Raw genomic sequence first — 15,387 nt, forward strand, 5'->3', positions numbered from 1 at the left:
TATTTGTTTGCACGTTTCATCCGGAAGTGGTGGATGTGTTCTCACTATGGATAAGTTTTATGACCAAAAATTTGTTTTGCAATTTTCCAAGGTTCTGTCTTTTATGTCCTGGTGTAGATTGACCTCTGTCCTCACAGGGGGGTGGGTGGGTGGGTGGCTGCTGTCAGGGACAGTGTGGCAAACAACGTTTGATTCCCAGGGGCAGCACTGCAGGGAACAACAAAGATTTGTGGGTTTGCCTGTTGGTGTTTATTCTGGGCTGCTTGGTCTCCTTCAGTGCACCTGATAAGGAAATGAACACCTTCCACTATCCCAGGTTGTTCCAAGCCCTGTCCAGCCTGGCCTTGGGCACTTCCAGGGACCCAGGGGCAGCCAGAGCTGCTCTGGGCACCCTGTGCCAGGGCCTCCCTGTCACATTCACATTCTCTGAAAAAATTCCTTTGCCCAGGGATTTTTTCCTGGGAAGCTGAAAGGCAGCAAGAGGCCTCAGAGAAAAGGGAAACAATTCTTATCTCATTTGCTTCTCCTGTGTTGTGCTCATGTGGAAGAGTTTGGAGATTGTTCACCCACAGGTGATTGTTTCATTGGATTCTGCTGGGAGTTGTTTTCAGTCATTGGCCAATCAGGGCCAAGCTGTGTCGAGACTCTAGAAAAAGTCAGGAGTTTTCATTATTATCTTTTAGCATTCTGTAAGTATCCTTTCTGTATTCTTTAGTATAATATAGTATTCTTTAATATAATATAGTATAATAAAATAATAAATTATCCTTCTGAGAACATGGAGTCAGATTCATCATTCCTGCCTTCATCAGGGCAGTTTTCCAGCAAATACCTCCCCACCCTCATAGGGAACAATTTCTTCCCAATATCCCATCTAAACCTTCCTATTTCAGTTTAAAAGTGTTCCCCTTTGTCATATAACTCCATGCCCTTTCCAAATGTCCCTCTCCAGGTCTCCTGTACCCTTTAGGCACTGAAGGTGCTGGAAGCTCCCCCTGGAGTCTTCTCCAGGCTGAACAATCCCAATTCTCACAGCCTTTCCTTATAGGAGACATATTCCATCCTTCCATCCATTCCTGGTCCTTTCAAACAGCAGCCTGGCTTTCAGAAGGCAGCTCACAAAAAAAAAAAAAAAAAAACAACTCAGCCTGAATCAGAAAGGCTCCAGAAAAAAAAATTTGGAAATGATGTTTGGATGGGCCAATTTGGATTGTGTTTGCACAACCTGTACTAGTGGAAGGTGTCCCTGCCCATGTCATGGGGTTGGAACTAGAAGGTTTTAAGGTCTCTTCCAACTCAAACCATTCTGTTCCATAACTGAGGATCCCAAATAGAAGATGAAAGGAAATATTGCTGTACGGGCTGATAAAGTTAAATATTTTTGTGTCCTAGCCTTCTTCCTTTCTGCTTTTCAAATTATTTCTATTTATTGCAGATAATTAATTCTTTTTCTTTCTTAGCTATGAGCGTTGGCTCACACTACTAAAGAGTCTAAAAAGGCTCTTTTGCATTTAAAATCTTGTTAGAATTAACCCCAGATTCTTAACTTAGCAGTCAAAATGGACTCCATGCTGAACACAGCAATTCTTTTTAAAAAGAAGGGAATTCTTAAAGGGAATTAAGAATATCTATTTGTCTGCTTTTCAAGGAGACTAATGTTAGAAAAGGGAAAAAAAGGGATAAAGAAAGGAAACAAAATGTACCAGTACTGTTAGATTTATTGCTTTTATTATCATTTCTTTGGCTTATGTAAATTTAACTGAAATTTTTCAGACCATTAATCCATAACACCAACTATAGCCCTCTTTGTTCTTAATTAAAAACAGATGGATTGATAGAAGAGGGATGAGATTTTCAGAACTACTCAATGCTGGCCAAACTCTGCTTTGATGAAGTCAGTGCTGAAAACTCCCCCAGAATCTATTGAGAATAGAGCAGAGCTGAGCATTTCTGAAACCCCTTCCAGAGTGAAGTGTGGTGAGGGATCATTTCTGAGAGCATTGCCAGCAGTTCAGCATTGTGGTTTCCATGAAATTCAGTTTAATTTTTTTTTTTTTTTGGTCTTAAAACTGGTTGGAGCTGTTTGAAATCTACATCCCAAATAGGTTTTTTGGACTCTAAAGGAGTCTCTTGAGCTGTTGTGGTTGGGTTCAGAAATTTGGAGTGGCTTGCAGAAAAGTGCATTAAAAACAGACATAGGGGATTTGGGAGACACCAAAAGTAGCAGTGTTGGGAAGCTGAAATGAGACAAATAAATGTGGCAGGAATGGATTTAGGAAGCCTCAATGTGTTTATTACTTGCAACTGACACAAGTCCCAAAGGTCAGTAGTAGTAGTTTTAACACCTCTGGTGAAAACCAGAAAGCAAAAAACAACCAAACACAACAGATGAGTCCTGGTGCAGAGCTGGGAGTGAGGAACTACCCTACAGCATCAGGAAAGAGAATTCATGGTTTAGAACACGATGGTTTAGGTTGGAAGAGACTTTAAAACCCATCCCATTCCAGGCCCTGCCATGGGCAGGGACAATTTCCACCATCCCAGGTGGCTCCAAGTCCTGTCCAGCCTGGCCTTGGGCACTGCCAGGGATCCAGGGGCAGCCACGGCTTCTCTGGGCACCTGTGCCAGGGCCTGCCCACCCTCCCAGGAAACAATTTTTTCCTAACACCTATTCTAAATCTAAACACTTCAACCAAGGTCTTAAAACACCTTAAAATTCCAAAATTCCCCGTGATTCAAAGCATCAGGGCTGGTGTGGCAAAATTTCAATCCAAGCTTGAATTTTTTTTGCTGTCGAGGCCCATTTTGTTTATCCTTGTCAGGTGGAAAGACAAAATGTGTTACAGAGACTCCTTTCTGAAGGGATCAGATGGAAAACAGGGCATAAAGTGACAGAACAGACCTGGTGGTTGTGTCTCTAACTGGCCCAATGCCTGTGAAAACATACAGTCCCTTTGCCACCACAGAGGCTGCAGGAGAGGCAGTTTAATGGGCTCTGCACACAAGTTTTAGAGCCTTTCATAGCACAGATATAAATGATACATTTCATCTTTATGCCACCCTTCTAAATCACTAAAAAGTAAATTCAGTTAATGCTGAAAGGCAGAAGCCCTGAACTGCTGCTTTGCTTTGCTACTTATAGTGTCAGGACCAGCTCTGGCTTAATCTTCTGGGTGTCATTCAATATATTTCTGACCCAACCAGGTAGAACAGAAGACTTGGCTGTATTTCTAAGCTCTCAGAGGTTTTAAGACAATCCCACAGCTTTTGCAGCAAGTAGTTTTTGCAGTGTACTGATTAATAATCTCAGGGAGAGTGTAATTGTCCACAGGAAAACGTCAGCTGCAGATCAGGAAAGAAAATCTCCCCCAGAATTTTAGAAAACCTAAAACAACAAAAAGCACCAAAAAACCACCAAAAAACCAAAACAACAACAACAACAAAAAAAAACAAATCACAAAAAAACACCCAAAAAAACCTTTTAGAAAAGGGACATATTGACTTCATTTTCCCAGCAGATGTCTTTGCTGAAGCCCCTCCCTTCCCTGGCTCCATTTGTGCCATGTTAATTGTCATAACTACGCCCTGTAGCTCCTTGGTAGGAGAATTGTCACAATTAGCCTGTGACTTTGCACCAGCTGTCTTGGCATAGACAAGACAACGTGCTTTGGACTCTGAACACCTGCAAACCCAGTCCATGGTGGATGTTTGAATGCTCAAACCAAACAGCTGTTGCATTTCAGGCTTGTTCTCTTGGGGAGGCTGGGGGGAGAGAGGTAGAAAAATGTCTATATGCTGGGATGCCATAATTTTCCCTTTTTGAGGTTTATTCTGTACATTCTCTTCCAGTGTGCTGATGGAGGGGTGGCCCCAGCAGTTATCTGGAGAGTACACGATTTGTAGGGCTCCGTATATTGGTAGCTCTGAGTAGATAAATAGAATGGGGGGCAGGGGGTGAAAGAGAACAGAAAAACCTCCACATTTATTTTGATTTATTTCTAATTACTCCCTTTCCAGGGCTCTGAAAGGACAGTTTGTTTTGGTTGGTGCACTTCTGGATGAGTGTGATCTGGGAGCTGGCAGGCAGCACTTTGGCAGTTTTACCCCAGTGAGTTTAATAACCCAATGAGAATTGCCCAGAACAGTGGGATCAGATTCACGGAACGAGCCATGAATGCATTTCTGTTCCCCAGTAACTGCTCAGTGGGATTATTCAAGAGATTTAAATGTGGGTGGCATCAATTTGAAATGCAGATGGTGTATCTTATTAAACACCATTTTAGCTATTTGTAGTGCTCAGAACAGTATTTGCCCTGAATTTAAATAACGATGTACAGTATTTGTTAAAAAACATGCTTGGGCATGTTTTGTTTAATTAGTGGCTTGAAATTTCCTAGCATATGGCTTGTCATTTGCTAAAAAGATATGCAATTATGAAGTTCCTTGAAGTTTTACTATTTAAAAGCAAAATTAACTTGGTGTGTTCAGCAGTTAATGGCAGGCCATTAAATATAGTATTTACTAAACAAAAGACATATAGGAGCAGCTGAGTGTGCCTGTGCCATCTGTACCTCGAGCCCTGCACATCTTTTGGTTCACAGGAGGTAGACTGGACCCACTTTGCTCCCACAGTTCATTACCAGAGTTTTCTGCACTTCAGTGCAAATGACATCGTGTCTGGTTATTATCTTTAAAGGCCTGGATGCCGCTTTAGAAGCATCAATTTAATTTTTATACTTCAGGAAAGCAAGCAGACCATCTGCTTAGAAATCCCAGCACTTTCTGAAGAGCTGCAGATATTTCTTTTCCCTGTCAGGTTTTGAATGTCCTTTTAAAGTTTGTGAAACTTTTCAGTTGCCTGCCTGTTCATTCTTGATTAGGAAATGGAAATGAGAGTCTGGAAGACTGAAGGATGATGCATGAGGGTTTTTTTTTTTTTTCCCTCCCCATAACTTACCTGCTCAGCTTCTACTCCTCATCACGACAGATTGAGTAATTCAGTGTCTGCTTCCCTCCACCAGCTCAGCTCGAGCCAGTTCCTCCATCCAACACCTCTATCATTCCCCAGTCCCAGCAGAGCTGATGGAAAGACTTGCCTCAGGCATCTCCACCACCCCTCATTGCAGGCAATATTATGCACTCAAATGAGTCACAGATTGGAGGATTCTCATTTTTTTCTCCTGAGAGCGACTTATCTCGGGAAGGGAAGCGGAGAGGGAAGCAATGGAGCCTGATGAAGAAGTGAGAAGGGAATGACCCCCCAGCCTGACACATTCCTTTCCTTCACAAGTCTGATTTCATGGCTTTATCACACACTGCACTTCTTCAGGCACAGACAGCAGGATTCATCTTGGTGCATTATAGACATCTACAAGAGCCAGGCCCTCCCAGGCTGAGAATTTATGCAAGAAATAGGCTTTTTTTAGGGTTTTACCTCTTCTATACATTTCCCTCTTGAAGAGGTGAATGACAGCCCTGCAAGCCCCATTTCTGGTCATTAACTATGAAGGGAGTGTAGGTATCTACAGACTCCTAGTGAAGAGCACACAAAGCTCATGGTTGAAATCTTCAGGTATCACTGAAAAATTCCTGTGGATTTCAGGAAAGTCGCGGTCTCAGGTTTTTTCCTCTCTTATAACCACTGTGTCTTTGTTCAGTAAGAACAAGATTCTCAGCTCATCAGAGGGACAACCAAAGCCATGATCCTTTCCAGGGTGAGCTGTCAAGCAGATGAAAAGAGAGGGAAAACAACAAGAGGGGAAAAGGTGGGAAATCAGAAGCATTAATCCATATCTCTGTTTCTTTGTGGATGGTATTTATCTTCTCACTTTAGCCAGGGTTGCCAATACTTTTGCTTATATTTTACCCATCTTTCATCCCACTATCCTGACCACAGCATCTCACCATCCTCCTGATCTGCTTCACTCCCTCTCATCATGACTTTTTCAGGTTTCTCCCTTGATTTCCAGACAGAACTCCTGCCTTTACCACAGTGCTTCTGTGGAGGTGTTCACAGGGGTCCCAGGATGAGGGAAGAGATGAGAATCCTGACTCCATATTCCAGAAGGCTGATATATTATTTGATGATATATGTTATATATTAAAAGAAAATGATAGACTATACTAAAGGAAAAGAGAAAGGATTTCATCAGAAGGCTAGCAAAGGAAAGGAATGGAGTGATAATAAAATCTCGTCACTGTTCACAGCCTCAACACAGGTGGCTGTCATTGGTCATCAAGTAAAAATATGCTCAGTAAACAATTCTCCAAATCACATTCCAAAGCAGCAAAACATGGAGAAGCTGAAGCTCCTCAGCTTCTCAGGAGAAAAGATCCTGGCAAAAGGATTTTTCATAAAATATGTCTGTGACATGCATCCTTCTGCTCACTCCTCACTCTGCCTGCTCCACTCCTTTCCCTGATCACCGCTGATTTCCTGCCCCAGCTCTGTTATTTTTTACATGACTGTCTGATCTTTCTGTCTAATGAACAACTCCCCTGACTCCCAGCTCCCTGCTAATGAAGATGGAGAGAGCTTTACCTCTTCACTCATAGAACCCTGGGCAATATCACATAGCAAAAGGAATTATGATACAAAAATAGGTCCATAATGTGCTCACTCTTTCTTCTTCTGTGACTGAGAGTGACTTCCTCAAGGGGAATGTTTCTTTTATTATCCACCTTCAGCTCTTATTTCCCTGCCCTGTGATCAAATGGTTTTTGTGGGGCAGGAATGCTCTGAACAAATGGGAAAGGAAGGGAGAGGGAAAGGGAAAGGGAAAGGGAGAGGGAAAAAGGAAAGGGGCAAGGGAAAGGGAAAATGGAAAGTGAAAGGGACACCTTCTGCCAGACCAGATTGTTCATCTAATGAATTGTCTTTGGATTGGTTGTTCTTTTTGACTTATTAAGACCTCCAAAGTGCTCCATTTTTGGTCCAGACATGATGAGTTGAAATAGTGTTTGATCCCCTGAGTGGATGTTCCTTGCTGGACAAAGGGCTGTTTTTTTTTCTGCAAACAATTGAAAGGGAAGAAATTAAAAAATGCCCCAGCTCATTCATTCTTTTTTGGCAATAAACTGCCATTCCAGCAGTCCAAAATAAGTCCTCACATATCAGAAGAAACCAATGAGACTTGATAGCAAAGCATTAGAGGAATGGTGGAGGGAGGGAATCACGCAAACTTTTAAAAACACAAACACATTCTAAATAAATATGAAAATACAACCTTTCATCCCTACCCTCACACATTCAAATGGGATTCATTGTGGTTCAATTTTGACCTTTTCAGGTGCCCCAAAGTCTAAAACAGTGTTTATGACATCCAGTTAAGGGCAACTACAAAAACACATTGAATATTCAGAAGAAATTACAATAAGGATTCGCCATGAGGAACTCATTCCTCCAGGTTGTTGGGAACCAATGCTCGGGGTCTCTGTGTTTGGGGATGTCATTTGCCAAGAAGAAGACATAAAAGACACCTTGACAAGTTGTCATTAAAGATTTCATGGCAATGGCTGTGAGTGCAGGAATTCCTGCTCTGTTGCCCTGGCAAAATTCACATTCAGATGATTACATTTTGCCTGCTTACACTGGGGCTGCATTTTCAATTCCTTGTGTCATTGTCCTTGTCTTCTCATCTTAAATTATTGTATAGTGCTGCTGTGCATTATTAAACAGTTGCCACATTTCATCCCAGTGGATCTTGCATTTAAATGATGGATTTACAAAGGTTCTGCTGCTTTGTTAAGCTTGCCTGTACAGCTGGTTGAGGGTTTACTTCAAGAAAAAAAAAGTTTTCCTTCAAAGAAGACTTGAAAAATCACTGGGTTTCATTAAAAGTTGTCAAAATCTTTGCCCTCTTTCATTTTTTCCCCCAAAGTTTCCGGGTTTTTGAATTGAAATTTAAGTTAAATAGATGTATATAAAAGAAGTGGTGTTACAAATCAATATTATTATTAACAAAAAAGCAAATTTTTCCAATTAAACACTGAAAATCATTCCAACAGTATTTTAGCCATCTGCTTTCTGGATATTGCAGTGAAATTAAAAAAAAAATAAAAGAAAGAAAGAAGGAATCTATTTCAAGCAACTGAGAATGAAAACAATGGCTGAGCTGCAAATATCACAGCAGAAATCTTTCAATTGTTTCCAGCAAGTCCTTTTTGTGCATCATCCTTTGAAACTTGAAAATTTCCAAAAGAAAAACTGCCTTTAATTCTGTTTCTTAGTACTTGTATCCATAAAATGAAACCCAAGTGCAATTTGTTTCTTAGATTAGAAGCTCAATGAGACAGGGATCACTGCTCCATGAAATTAAGCACGTTGTGTGTAGGCTGAGGGAACATTCCTGAAAATACAAAGCATTAGGATGTGTCCCAAGAAGGATGCAGGGGCTGTCTGGGGGGTTTCAAGAAATGGAGAACTTAGTTACAGACAATGATATAAGATATAAATATTAGGGGATGGTTGAAATGTGTCACAGACACATTTTCTGAAAAATCTTTTGCTAGGATTTTTTCTCCTGAGAAGCTGAGAAGCCTCAGAGGAAAAGAAAAACAATAATTATCTGCTGCTGTGTAATGCAACAGGTGCATCTTTGATTGGTCCATATGAGTTGTTTCCACTTGATGACCAATCACAGTCCAGCTGTGTTGGGACTCTGGTCAGTCCCAAGATTTTATTATCATTCCATTCCTTTCTAGCCTTCCGATGAAATATTCTCTTCTATTCTTTTAGTGCCGTTTTAATATTTTATTTTAATATAATATATATAATAAAATAATAAATCAGCCTTCTGAAACATGGAGTCAGTATTCTCATCTCTTCCCTCATCCTGGGACCCCTGCAAACACCACCACAGAAATGAGATACAGAGGAAAGGGGTTGCCTGTTGCTATTCAGGACCAGGTTGGATGGGCTTGGAGGAACTTGGGATAGTGGAAGGTGTCCCTGCCCATGGCAGGGGGTTGGAGCTCAAAGATCTTGAAGTTCCCTTCCAATCCAAACTGTCCTGTGAATCTGTGCCGTGATTCCATGGCAGCTGTTGTGCTTCAGCTACTGTTCAGTGGCAAATGAAGAACTGAGATTGGTGGGCCCAGTCAGGGAAACCAGCACAGTGTCTGTGTGTTGTGCTATCTTGGGGATAAAACAATCCCCACATGCAAAATTAGAGCACTCAACACCCTTGGAAGAGAACTCAGGCTATTTTAAGACCTGTGGAAAGATCTCTATGGATGCAGATTCCCTAGAAAACTTTAAAAAGCTTTAAAGCGTCTCCATTTATTTATAGACAGTTTCACAAAGTCAGCTGCTAAAAGGCAGTGAAAGCTGTGTTGGGGAGTCCTTTCAGAAACAATGCATTTCTCAGGATCACAGTTCTGACTGGGTGAGTTCTGAACTCCACACTTAAATGTAAATATTTTTTATGGCTTAAAGCACTGGCTTCAAAGGCAGCCCTAGGCACACACTGATGTGCAGGCTGAGTAGGTAATTTTGGAAAGCAAGAGCAGGCCAAGATGTGCCAGGCTTTGGAAAGACATTGCCAGGTCCTACTCTTAGGAAAAATTTCCCTTTGTGTTGTTTTAAGTCCATAGTCCTCTTGTCTGACCATAAATGATTTCCAGCTCTGAGAACAGATGGGATTCTGCCTCGTGGATTTCATAGATTTTGTGGCGATTAGGAAGGTTTCAGGAGATGTGTATTACTGATATAAAAAAAGAGAGGCCTCCCATCACCACCTGTGCTGGATCCAGCCTATGTTTTAAAGAAAAGCTGAGATTACTATCAAATAATCTGGTTTAACGGGCTGGGACTCCAAGGGGAACATGAACACAATGAAGTTGGAAGAAAGCACCACTATTCTTCATAATTACCACTTTTTTTTTTTTTTTTTACATCAAACTGGATTAAGGGAAGTTGCCTCACAAATTAAAGACATCCTTAGAGCTGTTTGTAACTTGAGTGATAGACAAACCAGCAGGGAGAAGTCTTCTGGCTGACTTTGAAGGGACTGATCCTTTTTTCATCCAAGTTCAGTAAGCAAGGCAGCATCTACATAAGTGGAATCTTCAAGGATTTTAAAGTGTTTAAGGTGATGTTTATTGTGTTTGCAGGGAGGAACAATGAATCTGACTCCATGTTCTTAGAAGGTTAATTTATTATTATTTATGATACTATATTATATTTAAGAATACTATACTTTACTATATTAAAAGAATACAGAAAAGATACTTAGAGAATGCTAAAAAGATAATAATGAAAACTCCTGACTCTCTCCAGAGTCCCGACACAGCTTGGCCCTGATTGGCCAAAGAGTGAAAACAACTCCCAGCAGAATCCAATTAAGCAATCACTTGTGGGTGAACACTCTCCAAACACATTCCACATGAGCACAACACAGGAGAAGCAAATGAGAAAAGAATTGTTTTCCTTTTCTCTGAGGCCTCTCATTGCCTTCCAGCTTTGCAGAAGAAAAACCTTGGGCGAAAAAATCATGTTCCAAAATGTGAATGCCACAGCTCTCCTCACCCCCACCTGTGTCAAGGGGCTCAGGCACACTCCATGAGTCCAGCCTGACAGATTTTCGCCCCTGAATTATACCCTGGCCATCTTCCAGCCAGGCCATTGGGGACTCTGATATTGTTAAATCTGATTCCCTTGTAGGGTCAGGATTGATCAACAAAAGGCTTATTTTTGGCAGCAGAAAGGAAATGTTTATTGGCCAATTCCTGTAGCAGAAGGAGATGTGAGTAAATCTCCCTTTGCCCTCACAAAGGTCAGCTTTTCAAATTACCCTCATCCATGTACTGCACCAGGCCATGAGAAAAGGTGTTGAGCACCTTTGTCACACTGAGGAGAGAGAGGGCTGTGCTTGACTCAGCACCTTTCAGGAGCAATTCTTCAGGTCCCTCTCATTCCACTTGAGCCAGGATTCAATTCATGCTCCAGCTTAAGAAGGAATCCTGCCTATTTCTGCTGGTTTTGCTCCAGCAGAAATATGAAACCAATCCGCTGGCTGGATTTCAGCTTGGATAATTGCATTCTGCTCACATAAATTACTTTATTAGTTTCAAAGAGGGGAAATTACTTTCTGCTAACTCTTCCAAAGCTATTTGGTACTGTTAGTAGGGAAGATGAAACTGGCCAACCCACCAGAGAGGTGGCTCTGTTTTGATGGGGGATGAATTCCCCTTGTAGTGAACGTGTTTTCTGCAGGGAACCTCAGTCCATGCCCAGCCTACATGAAAGATGGAGAGCTATTAACTCCTCTCTGAAGCCTCCCAGCTCTCAGCCTGTGATGTATCTCCCTCAGCCTGCCTCTCATGTATCAGACTGGCTCCCTGACAGCTCTTCTGGGATGGCTTAATACAGTCCTATTAAATCCTCATTTTCCCATTGTAAGCTGGCTGGATTTTGCCTTTCTTTCCTCTATCACCAGCCCCCTTCCTTTAGGATCCAGTGGGTACTGCTTCCTGTTATCACCCAGGTTAGCTGCAAGGCTGCTTGGCTCTGCATCCATCTCATCTGGAGGAGCCAGGATTTTCCAAACAAGGTAAAAATCTTGTTGGTGACCTAGACACCCAGTTCTGCATCCCAGTGTCACAGCATCCATCCTTGCCTCTGCCTGGCACAAACTGCAGCTCCTAAATTATTCCCTGTTGCCTTGAATGATCCTTCTAGAGCCTGCTGTGGGAAATATGCTTTAACTTATCTTCACCCTTCTATCTTTCTGAGGCAAGCTGGTTTTTCCCCTCTGTACCACATCCAGTATTCTTATATTATATCTTGGGCATTAAATCCATCAAAAGTTTCATCTTTCTTATTCTTTCCCACCCTTCTTAAATTTCTCCAGTGTTCTCATCTATCACATCACTCATTCCAGCCTTGATATTTCCATTGTCATCACTTTTGGTGTCACTCTCATGCCTGAAACACCCTAATTTTTCTCATCTTTTAAGTATGAGACCCAAAATGACATCCTGCCTGAGTCAGGGAATCAGCAGCATTATCTTTATGATTATTCATTAAACAGAAGTTTTAGGACAGCTAATGCATATGCATAAAGTTATTGTTCACAAAGTCTGGTTGTTCAAACACTCGTTCTGTGAATTGTTACTGCAGGAGGAAATTTCCCCAGTGTTTGAGGAGCACAGAAAAATGCAAGCAGGATGGGAAAGTTTTGAAGTACAACGGGCAAGATTTTCTTGCAAAACTCATGATATTTGGAGGTGTTGAACTCATTCATTTGGTCAGACCTGGTGTTTTACAAAGGTTTATGCACATCTAATCTGAATATTGCCAGTGGTCCCACAGACTGGGACGTGCAGGAGAGAAAGGATTGGCCTGAACCATTGCATGGGCTGGACTTTCTTTGGGCAGGAATTGTAGATAATTCTACCCATCAGCTGTGATCTCACCTCGTCTTGGCTGCTGAAAGGATTATTATTTTTTTTAAATCTTAGCTTTTTCAATTTCTTGAGGTTGCAGCAGTTTTAACGTATTTGAGGTTTCTCACCTTCCACTGTTATTGAAACAGAGATGAAGAGCCCAACACTGCAAAAAAAAGGCACAAATACATTCCCTGAATATCCTTATAAAAAATATGAAATGAAAGAAATATTGTATCAAAATTTCCCATTTAAAAAAAAACGTGCTGCATTTTTTTAAAAATGGGAAATTTAATGAATGAACTCAATTTCAAAAGCTGTGGATGTTGAATATTTCAGACAGTGGAAGATCTTCCTCACAAGTTGTTTTATCAGCTGCTAATGTACACAGTGTTTGCCATTTTCTTCTTTTGAATATCCCTCTATGATTACTATTTTTCTCACTAAATACTTAAATACCTTTTTTTCATCACTTTGTGCATCTGTTCTCCTTCGTTCTCTCGTGGGCAAAGCATATTTGTGTAATAATGGGATTGGAACAAACACCAAGGTGTAAGAAGAAACAGGAGTGCTGGACATGAACAGAAATTCAAGATATTTGCCCTAAATTACAGCAAGACTTTGAGCTCCTGTGATCCAAGAGATCTTTGTTAAGGTCATCTACTTGTTAAGCCTTAGGCAAAAGCCACCTGGAAAGGAAAATTTGAGATCCATAAATTATCCTGAAACCATGAAAAATTTTAAATCTTGAATCAATGGCAAAGAGGATGCATTGCTTTATTTTTCCTTTACTGCATTTTTGTTCTGCAGAACTTAAATATTCCAACTTTTCACTCCAAATCCACTGAGGTAGTCTGATCACACCAAGGCTACCTGTGTTTCTCCAAAATCAAAATGTGCTTCCCACTGGTCCTGTCTTTTGCTGGGATGAGCAGGACAAAGGGAATCTGCACGTTCTCCTCTGTGGAAAACTTAAACAGACTGCCAGGAGCTGGGATCTTGGAACCTGGACAGCTGTGCTGTCAAATGGGCTGGGAAATTTGGGTTTTGGTCAAAGGACTTGCAGTTCCGGTGTGCCTTCCCTATGAAAAAAGGCCAGATGAACTCTCGTGGTGCTGGGAAGCCTGGAAACATCAGATCCTGAAGAACCCACACTCAGAGCTTCCTGAAAATCCACCCAGCAGTCAAGGAGCCCAAGTTCACGACTACTCGTAGGCACAATTTTCTTGGTCTTCACTGAAAATAGATCCTCTAATTGAAGTTTCAGCTCTGCAATTACTAATGCAGAAGCATTTTGCTCTGAGAACTCCTATTTTCAGTTAGAGTTCCTCCAGAGCTTCAGGGCTGCTCTCCAAGTCACAGCTTTTCCACTGGGCTGTTGGTTCTTTAGCTTTTTTTCTGCTTCTGTTAGGGTTGGGATTGGAAGTGCTTGAAATGGTATTTCGTGTTCAGACTCAGATGTTTATTATTTCTTATCTATATTATAGTCTCACAAGGTGTGAGTTTTATAGTATTTTACTAACAAGTTACAAAATGGCCTCAAATCTTTGCAGTCTTTTAAGGAGAACTATCTAATTAAGAAATGATACTTAAATTATTTTTACTTTTAACTTAATAACTAATTACTTTTATCTTTCAATGTGTACTTTTCTGTCTAATTGCAAAATTCTATTTATACCTGTGAAGAAAAAGCAAAGAAGAAAAACTAACCACTACCTTACAACTTTTATCTTAGCTTTATATATATTACCATATTCTAAAACCTGAAACTCTAAGTTTTCTACTGTGATTTTACACACTTCTATTCAAATTACAAATTTATAATCTCAGTTCTATTATTCAATTTTAGAAGCCTTCTCCACAGCCTCAAGTAAAATATAGTGTTCTCCTGGGGGTCAGTGCCTGTCAGTACAGAAAGCCCAAAATTCTCAACATCCAGAATTCCAACACTGGACTGACAGGGAAGCAAGGGAAATGTTGACTGCTTCTTTTGCACTGGGAAATTTCCCCTTTCTACATCACTGAGATACACCCACAGAGCTGCAGAGAAATGTTTTCCTCTTCCAAAATAAATTACATTAAAATCCCATAGCACATTACAGGAGCCAATTTTGATATTACCTTTGAAATACTGGGACTCCTATTTTAAGAATTCTTGCTTTGCCACCAGTTCCAACCTGAGGAAATGCCAAATGGACATGAGCTCAGGTGTGCTGGGAAGAAGGGCTGGGGTGTGATAGCTGTGCTGTGTGGAGTGTCAAATCTGAGGAAACGCAGCCAGACAATGTGACAACACGGATTAGACTCCATAAAAATTTCAGTGTTGTCCTTGAGAGAGGAGTCCTGGAACAACTGCATTGCATAACATAACATAATGGTTAGGAAGCCATTAATGACAATTTGCTTCAAACCCAAACAGCTGGCTCTGTGACCCTCTAGGTAACAACAAATACAAGAGCAGGAGGAACAGGAATAATTCAAACCCACAATATATCCAGCTGCTGTTCTAAATCCTAAGGTATTAAATTTTAATGTATATTTCAATGACAAATCAATCCTGACACTTTTTCTGTTTAAATAAGTAGCCACTGATTCTGGAAAAAAGAAGTGGATTTAGTTATTTGCTTATTTATTCTATCAGTGCAGCACTAGTTTATTTTGGTGTAATCATTCTCATTCGTGTCTAAAAAATCCCTCAAGAATGCATTGTGTTCTTAAGAGCATCACCATCATAAATCAGGGTAGCTGCACTGACTTTAGAAATGCTGCCATGATTTATTTGATTTGTAGCAGCTGTGGATCCAACCCTCCATTCTTGGGGGCTTGGTACCAGTACAACCCATCATTGAACTTTACTAGAAGGTTTCTGATCAATACCAAAAAATTGAGTTTTTTTTTTTTTCTTCCCCATGACAAGGATTCCTACTTCTCTTTTAAGATTCTAAGCCTGAAAAGTACTCAAACCCAACTTTCCTGCAATTTTCAAGGGCCTCTCATGGA

This window comes from Agelaius phoeniceus, chromosome 4 (genome assembly GCF_051311805.1).
Source record: "Agelaius phoeniceus isolate bAgePho1 chromosome 4, bAgePho1.hap1, whole genome shotgun sequence".
Classification (NCBI taxonomy): Eukaryota; Metazoa; Chordata; class Aves; order Passeriformes; family Icteridae; genus Agelaius; species Agelaius phoeniceus.